This window comes from Spinacia oleracea, chromosome 5 (assembly GCF_020520425.1).
Source record: "Spinacia oleracea cultivar Varoflay chromosome 5, BTI_SOV_V1, whole genome shotgun sequence".
Taxonomy (NCBI): Eukaryota; Viridiplantae; Streptophyta; class Magnoliopsida; order Caryophyllales; family Amaranthaceae; genus Spinacia; species Spinacia oleracea.
In genome coordinates this window covers 120,446,476-120,459,067 of record NC_079491.1, presented here as the reverse complement: position 1 = coordinate 120,459,067, position 12,592 = coordinate 120,446,476, and the positions used below count along the sequence as shown (strand labels likewise).

Here is a 12,592-nt window from a genome sequence, read left to right as displayed (position 1 = left end):
TCAAGTGATCTAAATTCCTAGCTAGAGGCTGATTTAGTTCAGGTGGAATTAATATTATTAATGCCACAACATAGTCTTGACTGAACCCATAGGGCCACACAAATAGAGTGTGAAAGAATCAAGTATTTAAGTGAATATAATATTCAATAAATACTCTAATAATGGATAATCGGATATGATGGATATTGGTTTCAGTGGAAGCTAAACAAACCATCAAAAGGAAAAAACGAGAATATTTGTCTAAAACGAAGATATTACCGGAAACGGGAATATGGTTCATATCGGGAATAGAAACATTACCACAATCGAAAATATTGCCGGAAACAGAAATATTTTTTAGAAATGTAAATATTGCTGGAAAGGGAAATATTGTCGGAATCGGAGATATTGCCGGAAATGGAAATATTGTTCGAGTCGGAAATATTACCGGAATCGGGAATCGAATAGGAAACACTAAGCTCGATCCATGAGCCGGAAGCACAGGCCAAAGGACCACGTGCAACACGGGCCATGGAAAGCTCAAGGCCGACCAAGCGCCAGCGCATGGGCCAGCGCCTATGGTCAGCGCTCAGACGCAGCCACGCAGCGCTAACCCGCAAAGGAAGCAGGCCAGCGCGCGCGGGCTTGCGGAGAGCTGACCTAATGTTTGGCTTATGCGCCAAGTTGACTTGCCAAGCACGTTACTTGGGCCACAGGAAACCGGTTGGTTGATTAATATTCTAATACTAGTTTCCTAATCTACACAAAGTAGCTCACGACTAGTAGAGTCCTTATTGGACTCTATGGCTTGGTTTCCTAGATCTACCCTAATTCTAGTATCCTAATCCTAGTCCTCTATGATGTATGGAAATTCTAGAATATTTCGTACTCTATAAATATGAGCCTAGGGGGAATTATTTAACGGACGTTGACAATCACACAAGTCACACACGTGGATTACAATTCAAGGAGAGTTGTAATTTTGCCTATCACCTAAAAGTGAGATCCCGAATTCCTAAAAACTTTATATTGGGATTCTAGTTGGTCTAATTTAAGGCGGATCTGAACGTGTTATGGACTATGTACGAAAGGGTGACATTTGAAGCTATAAACTTGTTCTTGTTCGGTTCGAAGTAGCTAGGGAAGACACGCATCACATATTGTATGCATACTTCAATTATGCTAATTGATTATGTGACTTTGGATGGATTTTGGCGATTATGGTTTTTTCGCGTGTCAATTAGATTGTTCATAACCTAACAATGTGGTGCCACGAGTCTCTAATGGAGGAAAATGTAATATATAACAACCTGACTCCTCCCAATTGCATCTTTATTTTTTGGCTTGCCATTTTAGGAAGGCTGAACACTTGTGATAATTTACTTAAAATCGGTCTCCCTTTTGATCCATTGTGTTGTTTGTGTACCAATAATAATGAGACTATTTCTCATATGTTCTTTGTGTGTTATATTTCTAGCAGTGTGTTACTCGGATAAACACTACAAGAGGGGGGATGAATTGTCGTGTAGGAACTTGTAGATAATTTTGCAAAATTTCAAAACCAAATGCTATAGGAACTTAAAAGTAAGTGCAAGATATTCAGAGAGGAAACTTTTCAGTGCCAACCAACTCAGAAGTTAAAAGTAAGTGTAAGAGGTTTATAGAGCAAACTTTTCAGTGCCAACCTGAAAATAAAACCTCGACCCACTAGGGATTTTCTTAAAACTCTTTCACTGAAAATGGCAACAACTTTGTTACAATACAACTCACTACTAATGACTTAAGTTCCCCTCTGAACTCAAGTTCCCACAGTCGCTCCCACAAGCTACTGAACTCGCTCAACTTCAACTCAGAAGTTATACTCTCCTCACTTAGACCTAACTCAAGTCTAAACCTTAAGGATTCAATCGATCCCTTACAGATGAATTTGTTTACAAAAGATAGTAAATACTCTAGTGTATGTTAAGAAAGGAACTCAGTATGAACACCTAGAGGATCTGATCTTAATGAGAGTAAAGAGGCTTAGAAAAGTGAAAGTTATTTTTCTCAATTAATTCATGTAACTTTTTTCGGAAAAACTAAGAAGTCTATTTATAGAAATTGCATGTTTTATTAAAGCTAAGACTAACAAATTCTAACTACTTTTCCTAGGTTTAAGGCACGTCCCAGCTGACCAGTTTATGGAAAGCAAGGTAGGATGGAAATCAAGCCTTCCTAAAATATCTCTAACAATATGGCTTAAACAAACGCTAACAAAATAGTTTCTACTTTAAACTTTGTATTGACGCAGTTCATCTGGCCTTCAGCTTGATTAGCACGCAACCATAAGGAGAAAATCAAGGGAACAAAAACATGTGATTTTAGTAATAAACAAAACATTTACTTTACTTTTACTAACAACAAAAACTCATTGTTTAATTTAAAAACCAGTTTTAGAAAATAAGAGGACCAAAATACTTTAATTTTATTAATACTCTAATGTCCCTTTGCTCAGTTTAGATCAGATACTACAGAGTTCCTACGATTCCTTCTTTCCAAACACTTACACACTTAACCTAAAAATAACTCTATTTTTAGTCTTCAGTCTCTCCATCTTGAGGCTTTGTGCAGCAGCTCCAATCTTGTGTACCTTCTCAGGAACTCTCCAAGCTCCTTCTCTATAACTTCACATTTTCTTAATTATTTGATAGTTCACCAAGTTCCTTTGATGGATCGTCTATGCGTCTTACTCCAGACTCTATGAATACCTTTCTCAATCACTTGGAAACTTGTTAGTAAAGTTTGCATGCCATCATCAAAACCTAAGGGGCAAAAATATTCCCCCTTTTGGTGATGACAAAGTCGTGCAAACTTTAGCAGAAAAAAAAATCAAGACAAAAACAAAACATGAAATAATAATTTTAAAACTTAAAATACAAAACAAAAGATAAATCCAACCATAGTAGCTAGAGGATCACCATGCCAATATACCAAAAACCTTTTAGTATAGTTACACACAATCCAAAGTCATTTAGGAACATAGTGGTAAGTTCCAAGTTTGCACTGCATCTCTTCCCCCTTTTGTCATAAACAAAAACATTAAGTACTAACAATCCAAATACCGTACCATACTAACGAGCGTGGCTAACTTTTAGTCTGAGTCACTCAACCTGTATTCCTGGAAGAAATCATATCCCAAAACACCAAGCAAATAGCAGAATCCAAAAAGACAAAAAACATAAGCCAATGTTTAACATAGAAAGCTTAAAAGTGAAGGATTGTTTAGTAATTATACAACCATAACAAAAAAACAATTTTTCCTTGCATACTGCCACATACATAGTGGCAAAAATAAGATAAGATGGGGTTGGGGTAGTGCAGTATCAGGGCTCAGGGTCAGCAAAAACATCAACAAAGGCATCTAGGATCTCAACATCTTGATCCCCTAGTGCAGCATCCTCAAATTCAACTTGCTCAATCCTATGGAGGATTAACATGCGGCTCTCTGTCATCTGCCTCCTGTGAGCATTTATTTCCTCATGAAGAGGGACTGTAGTAGCCTCAAGCTCGCCAACCTTCTGACGGAGTTGTTCCTGCTCTACAATGATAGAGGGATATTGGTTTTTGAGTTCCTCTAGCACACTCTCCACATATGGCCATTAAGTTCTAGCACCAATATTAGCTGACTTCTTTGACCTCTGTGCCTCAAAAATGTAGTGAACTAAAGGAAAAGTTGATGAGAGAAGGTCACAATACACCATATTCTGTTCACCGGGGAGGTGATAAGTTGTATAAGGATCTGAAAAAGGTTTATTGGTGGCCAAGAATGAAGAATGAAGTGGCTGAATTTGTGGCAAGATGCTTGACTTGTCAGAAGGTTAAGATTGAGCATAGGAGACCTCAGGGAAAGGTCCAACCCTTAGAAATTCCAAGTTGGAAATGGGACTGTATCTCAATGGACTTCGTCACTTGTTTACCCAAGTCGAAAAGTGGAAATGATGCCTTTTGGGTAGTAGTAGATAGGTTGACTAAGTCGGCAGTGTTCATACCAATGAAAGAAACCTGGAAAATGGAACAACTTGCCAAAGCTTACATCAAATATGTTGTGAGATTACATGGAGTTCCTAAGGATATTGTATCAGATAGGGATTCTAGGTTCCTTTCGAATTTCTGGAAGAGTGTACAGAAGAACTTTGGTACAACATTGAAAATGAGAACAGCATTTCATCCAGCCACAGATGGACAAACCGAAAGGACTATCCAAACCTTAGAGGATATGCTAAGAGCTTGTGTGATCGATTTTCAAGGTGGATGGGAAGATAGCCTAGATCTAATTGAGTTTTCATACAATAATAGCTATCGTGCTAGTATTTGAATGGCACCATTCGAAGCCTTGTATGCGATAAAATGCAGAAGCCCCTTGTGTTGGAGGTACATCAGTGAAACCGTTGTACTAGGTCCCCAAATGATAGAGGACACAATGAATCAGTTTAGGACTATTCAATCCAAAATCCAAGCCGCGCAAGATCGTCAAAAGAGTTATGCGGACTTGAAACGTAGAGATGAAGAGTTCCAAATATGTGACAAAGTGTTACTTAAGGTTTCACCAATGAAGGGTGTAATGATATTTGGGAAGAAAGGAAAGCTAAGCCCAAAATATATAGGCCCATATGAGATCCTAGAAAGTATAGGAAAGGTGGCTTATAGATTAGCCTTACCCATGGACTTGCATAGAGTGCACAATGTGTTCCATGTATCTCAGTTGAGAAAGTATGTCCCGGACAAGTCGCATGTACTGCAACCGGAGACCATAGAGTTAGACCAAAGTTTGACATTTGAGGAAAGACCTGTCAAAATCCTTGATAGAAAAGTGCGTAGTATACAGACCAAGGATGTTAAGATTGTTAAAGTGTTATGGTCTAACCAAGAATCTGAGGAAGCTACCTGGGAAGCCGAGTAAGAAATGAGAAAGAAATATCCCAAGCTTTTTCCCGAGGTTAGTTGAGTTACGGGGCCGTAACTCGTTTTCTTTAAGGGGGGTAGAGTGCGGTAGAATTTTGCGCTTTTTACCTTATTTACCTGATTTTCCACTTACAGTATGCCTAATTTAGTGTTTACAGTGAAGTTTCACTCTATATTGTCATGTTGAATTACTTAAAGAGTACAGCAACTAAAACTTTCTACAAAGAAAACGCACTAAAGTCTCATAAAGTCTCAAGTCTAGATTTTTAAATTGTGATTTCCGTGCCCAAGTTTCGGGACGAAACTTCTTTTAAGGAGGGTAGACTGTAATACCTCGTATTTTTCGTAATTTATAAATATACTTTATTGTATTTATAAAGATTTTTACGAATTTATTGCATTTAATAGTAATTAAATGTATTTTATTTTTAAATAATTTAAGTATTAATTATTTACAAAAATCGGATTTTTTTTAATTAAATAAATTCAACGATTTTATTTAATCGGGAATTGTTGGGTCATATTTTGAAAAGGAATTTTATTTTAATCCAAGCCTAGACCAATTTCATGATCAAACTGATATGCATGTTTTATATAGTATTTTTACCCCCGTCCCTTAGTACTTTTATGTGTCAAATGTGCTCTTAGGAGCCGTTTCTAGTACTAATGTGTGTTATTGAGTGTGCCTTGAGTTTCAGGTTTGATTATGAGAAATTGGTCTTTTTAGACCCGTTTCATGTTGATCTAGGCCACTATATGAGCCCGAGGAAGTTCGGGACCTCCATCGTCGACTTTCGAGAGCCTTGGATGCTTATGGTTGAGCCCCGAGAGTTAGACTCAGTGATATGGGTGAGCTACATTGAAGATTGCAAATCGCCCTGGAAGCTGAGGGCAAAATTCAACCATCGGGCGGAATTTGGGCAATTAGGATTCATCAACGCGCGCCCGATCGGGCGCAGCTCGCCCGATCCGGATCGGGCGGTCATCCTGGAGCCTATGTGGAGGGTTCACAAACCGCCCGATCGGGCGGATTTTGGCCCGATCGGGCCGACTATCGAGTGGATCGCCCGATCGGGCGAAGCGACGCCCGATCGGGCGACGCCAACCTCCAACAGTTTTTCGCGCATTTACTTTTCGTTTTTTTAGGCTTTATTTTGGTAAACTATATAAACAAGATTTAATTATTTTTAGAGGACACCTTATTTTCTAGTATTGAACCTTAGTATTATTTTCCTTAGCCTAGTTTTCTCTCTAATTCATGCAAAAACACTTAGTTTAATTCTCAATAAAAATTCAAGCTTTCACTTCCCTTTGTTCTTCAAATAGGTATTGTTTCTTATTTTAATTCATTGTCTTGCTTTAATAATGCTTTCAATTATGATTATTGCTTTGTTTATTGTCAACATGCTTGAGTAGTTTAATTTCTAGGGTTGGGGATCCATGAATAATATGAAGGGATGATTGAATGATTATGATTGTGGCATTGTAATTAATTCCTATTGATTGGTTTATTTCACTATACAATTAGATTTGCGCAGGTTTAATTGTGGTAGTTATGCAATATCAAATTAAGATTCGAGAGATGCAATTTGATGTTTAGGCTTGTGTCAATAGGTGGAATTAGAGTTAATACGTAGCGAGAGCCCGTTAATTCTAAGTCTATGATTAGTATCGACTTGAGAGAGCATGTTAGTCTAATTAATTACTTTGTTGATTATCGTGATTGTTCAATGTCCTGGATTATTATTTGTTGGCGAACCTATGCCTTAGATTCCTTAATATATTGATTCATTCTTGTTTAATTATCGTTCGTAGTCTTAGCATACAAACCACCAACCAACTCTTGTTCACAATAGTCTAGATTAATTAATTGATAGTAGAAAGAACGCCTGTTTCCCTGTGGATTCGATCCTGACTTCCCTTGCTACCTAGCTAGTGGACCTTAGGTTATTTTTGATTAGGTGATACGACTTTAGCCTGTCAAATTTTGGCGCCGTTGCCGGGGAAACGGTTTTGTTTTCTGTTGTTGATTGCTTATCCTAGATTATTGTTAGTTACTACTCAAGGAACTCACGTTCTTTGAGACCGGATCTCACATTGTTTTGTAGTCTTTGTCTATGCCCAGGACCGTAGGTACTAGTAATCTTACTCCATTCGATCCTGAGCCCGAAAGAACCTTTCGTAGACGAAGAACTTTCATTGCACAGTGTGGGAATTACTCTGATTCTGATCATAATATTGGCGATCTTTTTCCTTCAGATACAGATTCAGTTTCAGAGATAGAGATGGGTGACGAAAATCTGATACCGCCACCTACCCCACGGCTTACAGACTATTCTAAGCCAAGTCTGTCCGTGCTACCAAAGGCGATCATGCCTTCTATTGCAGCTGAGACCTTCAAGATTGAGCCTGCATTGATTAACATGATCGAGAGACGCCAGTACGGTGGGGAACCAGGTGAAGATCCGAATCTTCACATTCAGTCCTTTATCCAATATTGTTCCACCATCAAGCAAAAGGGATTGACTCCGGAGCAGACTATGGAGATACTTTTCCCGTTCTCTTTGAGTGGGAAAGCTAAACTGTGGATTAATGGGTTGAATCGGGCGGCTTTGAAAATCACTAATTGGGAGTCCTTGGCTCTTGCTTTTTATGTTAAATATTTTCCACCTGAGAAAACGGCTCGTCTGAGGGGTCAGATATTAGGTATCTCACAACAAGCAGATGAGAGTTTGTTCGAGGTCTGGGAGAGATTCAAGGATTTGCAAAGAGAGTGCCCGCACCATGGTTTGGAAGATTGGTTCTTGATTCAACAGTTTTATAATGGTCTGGGCAATGAGTCTAGATGTTTGTTGGATTCAGCTACCAGTGGGAGGTTTATGCAACTTGAGGTGCCTAGAGCTATGGAGGTGATTGAGGAGATAGCCATTCACAATGCTCAGTATGGGAATCCTAGAGGTCTATCTAACAGGGGTGGTAAGCATGATTTAAATTCCATTGAACAATTAACTGCCCAATTGACTGCTTTACACTATAAGTTTGATAATATGCAAGCAGCCAATACTCAATCTGCCCAACCTGCTAGTGTAGCTGCTATGAGTGCCCAACCTGCTACTGTTTGTGAAAGTTGGGGAATGTCTAGTCATTATGCACCGGAATGTAGGAGCTCTGTTGAACAATGTCACGCATTTCAATCCTACAAACAAAATAACCCATTCTCCAACTCTTACAATGAGGGCTACAAAAACAAACCTCTACTATCCTACAGGAGCAACAATATCCAGAACCCTCACCAAGTCCAACATCCACCACAACAACCATACCAACCCTACCAACCACGGAACAACTACAACCAACAGTCTAGTGGACCACCTGGGTTCCCTAGACAACACACATCACCTCCACCACCACCACCTCAAACCACACAGCCTGACCCTATGCTAGTAGAGATGAGAAACATGATGCTACAAATGCAAAAATCTCTAAGTGAAAAGGATGCAAAGATCGATGCTCTTACTGCTCACAACAAGATCATTGATACACAGTTGGCACAGATGGCTACTACTATTGCAGGGAGGCCACCAGGCCAATTTCCTTCACAGCCCGAAAATAGGGAGACTGCTAATGCAATTACATTAAGGAGTGGTAGGGATTATGATGGTCCTTCTATGCCGGTTGAGGTTGATTCCGGGGTGTCTGCTAGTGATCTGGTCAGTGAGGAAATCCCGAAGATAGTTATGGATGAAAAGGAAGCTGAAAAGGTAGTCAATGAGAATGAGGCTACAACTGAGGTTAAGAAGGGGGCGGATATTCAAGTACCACCTATTGCACTCCCCTTCCCAAACCGACAACTCAAGAATAAGCTAGACAAGCAGTTTGGCAGATTCTTGGAAGTGGTCAAAAGTTTGCAGGTAACGGTTCCTTTTACTGAATTAATTTTACAGGTTCCTGCTTATGCTAAATTCGTGAAAGATATTTTGACCAGGAAACGTGCTTTTTGTGAGGTAGAGACTGTAGCTTTCACTGAGGAATGTAGTGCTTATTTGCAAAACAAGTCTCCACCTAAACTTAAAGACCCCGGGAGTTTTTCCATCCCATGTAACATTGGCACCGTATTTATTGATAAAGCTTTATGTGATCTAGGTGTTAGTGTGTCTGTCATGCCTTTGTCTGTCTGTACTAAACTGAATATGGGTGAGCTTAAGGTTACCAATATCACTCTACAAATGGCCGACCGTTCTGTCAAATACCCCTTAGGTGTTTTAGAGGACGTCCCTGTTAGAGTAGGTAAATTCTATATACCTGTAGACTTTGTAGTATTAGACATGCAGGAGGATTCTCAAATGCCCATAATCTTAGGTAGACCCTTCCTTCACACGGCGGGGGCGGTAATTGATGTTAAAAGTGGGAAATTGACATTGTGTTGGGGATGATAAGGTGACTTTTAATCTGAATAGTGCCTTAAAAAGTCCCATGCTAGAGGAGGAACAATGCTATCGCATAGATGTAGTTGATTTTATTACTCGTGATAACGTCTCCCAAGTTCTCGAAAGAGACCCTTTGGAGGCAGTGCTTTGTTGTGAGTCTTCTGCAGGTGATAGCAGTTCTTGGAGTGCTGAAGTGGATGCTCTGGAGTTGGCTCTTAATGGTGGAGAATCTGAGCTGGAGAGTACCAAATTGAAGAGGTTAGTTCGGCCGGTTTGTTCTGTTAAAGAGGTAAAGAAACCCGAACTTAAGCCTCTTCCTGCTAACCTTAAATATGCGTTTTTAGATGATGAACAACTTTGCCCTGTGATCGTCAGTACTGCACTTGATGTAGACCAGTTATCCCAACTTCTTATTGTGTTGAAAAGGCATAAAAAGGCCATTGGGTACAGTATTGATGATTTAAAGGGTATTAGCCCTGACTTTTGTTTGCATAGGATACATCTAGATGAAAATCATAAACCATGCATCCAACCCCAGCGTCGTTTGAACCCTGTCATGCAAGATGTTGTAAAAGCTGAAGTTATGAAATTGCTTGATGCGGGTATTGTGTATGCTATGTCTGATTCTAAGTGGGTGAGTCCTGTTCAGGTAGTGCCTAAGAAAGGGGGGACAACTGTGGTGAGAAATGAAAAAAATGAGTTGATACCAACTAGGGTAGTCACAGGTTGGCGCATGTGCATTGATTATAGGCGTCTTAATGTTGCTACTAAAAAGGACAATTTTCCCCTTCCCTTCATTGATCAAATGTTAGAAAGGCTAGCCTGTCACAAGTTTTTCTGTTATCTGGATGGTTATTCTGGTTTCTTTCAAATTCCCATACATCCAGACGACCAGGAAAAGACCACCTTCACTTGTCCCTATGGTACCTTTGCATATCGTAGGATGCCTTTTGGTCTGTGTAATGCACCTGCTACTTTCCAACGTTGCATGATGAGTATCTTTTCTGATTTTATTGAGTCTATCATGGAAGTGTTTATGGATGATTTTAGCGTCTATGGTACTTCTTTTGATTCTTGCTTGCTAAATCTGACTAAAGTCTTGAAAAGATGTGAAGAATGTAATTTAGTCTTGAACTGGGAAAAGTGTCATTTCATGGTTACTGAAGGGGTGGTTTTGGGACATTTGATATCTGATAAGGGCATTCAAGTGGATCGAGCTAAGGTCCAAGTGATTGAACAATTACCCCCTCCAGTTAATGTGAAGGGTGTTAGAAGTTTTCTTGGTCATGCGGGGTTTTATCGCCGCTTTATCAAGGATTTTTCTAAAATTGTTAAACCACTTACCCAGATCCTCCTCAAGGATGCCTCGTTTGTGTTTACTGATGCTTGCCTTGAGGCCTTTGACAGGATTAAACAGGCACTGATTTCGGCTCCCATCATTCGTTCTCCCGAATGGGATCTTCCGTTTGAGATAATGTGTGATGCAAGTGATTATGCAGTTGGGGCAGTTTTGGGTCAGAGAAAGGAAAAGGTTTTACATGCCATCTATTATGCAAGTAAGACCTTAGATGAAGCTCCAGTTAATTATGCTACTACTGAGAAGGAGCTTCTAGCTATATAGTCTATGCCTTGGATAAATTCCGCACCTATCTGATTGGATCCAAGGTGATAGTCTATAATGACCATGCGGCCCTTAAGTATCTGCTCGCTAAGAAGGAAGCCAAGCCTAGGCTTATTCGATGGATACTACTGCTACAGGAGTTTGATCTAGAGATCCGCGACAAGAAAGGGGCTGAGAATGTAGTTGCAGATCACTTGTCTAGATTGAGGTATGACGATGGTAAGGGATCTACACCGATTGATGATTCATTTCCGGATGATCATTTACTTGCACTTGCCAGTCAATCACCATGGTTCGCAGATTTTGCTAACTACATTGTGGGGAGAATTCTTCCGGCCGATCTTTCATATCAACAGAAGAAGAAATTCCTACATGATGTCCGGTTTTACTTTTGGGACGACCCTTATTTGTTTCGTGAGACTGCTGAAGGGTTGTACGAGCGTTGTATTCCAGAATGGGAAGTTCAAGGTGTTATCAGTAGGTGTCATTCTTCACCTTATGGTGGTCACCATGGACCGTCTAAGACAAACGCTAAGTTGTCACAATGTGGTTTTTACTGGCCTACTATGTTCAAGGATGCACAGGCTTTTATTATGGCTTGGGATGCGTGCCAGAGGGCCGGCACTATTTCGAGGAGGTATGAGATGCCACAGAACGGGATCCTTGAGGTTGAGATTTTCGATGTGTGGGGAATTGATTACATGGGACCATTCCCATCGTCCAAGGGTAACTTGTATATCCTTGTTGCTGTAGATTATGTGTCAAAGTGGATGGAAGCCGTTGCCTCACCTACTAACGATGCTAAGACAGTCATCTCCCTGTTCAAGAAGATCATTTTTCCTAGATTTGGGGTTCCGTGCGCTTTGATCAGTGATGGAGGGTCACACTTCCATGAGAGGCATCTGGATGCGCTCCTGCGCAAGTATGGGGTTTATCACCGCACTGGGCTAGCCTACCACCCTCAGACGAGTGGTCAAGTTGAGGTCTCCAACCGAGAGATCAAATCTATCCTTGAGAAAGTGGTGGCGAAGTCTAGGAAGGATTGGAGCGATAAGCTAGATGATACTCTATGGGCATATAGAACCGCCTTTAAGACACCTATTGGTACCTCCCCGTATCGGTTGGTGTATGGCAAGGCGTGTCACTTACCAGTAGAAATGGAGTACAAGGCTTATTGGGCAATCAAACAATTCAACATGGATGCAAAGCTAGCCGGTGAGAAGCGGTTACTTCAATTGGGTGAGCTCGATGAATTCCGACTACAAGCCTATGATAGTGCCCGGATTTACAAGGAAAAGACCAAGAAGTGGCACGAAAATCACATTTTGCATAGAGAGTTCGCGGTGGGCGACAAGGTTCTACTTTTTAACTCTAGGCTTAAGTTATTTCCTGGAAAACTTAAGTCTAGGTGGTCTGGGCCGTTCACCGTGACTATGGTAAGCAAGTTTGGGTCTGTTGAAGTAGAGAATGAGAATGGTGAACGATTCAAGGTCAACGGGCAACGTCTGAAGTTGTACCATAATGGGGCTACTGTAGGAGTGGTTGAGGTCCATCACCTCAATCCCTCCGCCTCATAGACTGCATATTCAAGGTAACAAGGTCGAGCGGGACCTAGAAATAAACC

General features: G+C 40.4%; 1 non-coding gene across 1 annotated transcript; it reads right to left on the bottom strand.

The window, feature by feature from the left end:
- Positions 1–7,604: 7,604 nt before the first annotated feature.
- LOC130462364 (small nucleolar RNA R71) lies at positions 7,605–7,711 on the bottom strand. The gene has a single exon (XR_008922458.1). It is a non-coding gene; the product is annotated as a small nucleolar RNA R71 (small nucleolar RNA).
- Positions 7,712–12,592: the final 4,881 nt, after the last annotated feature.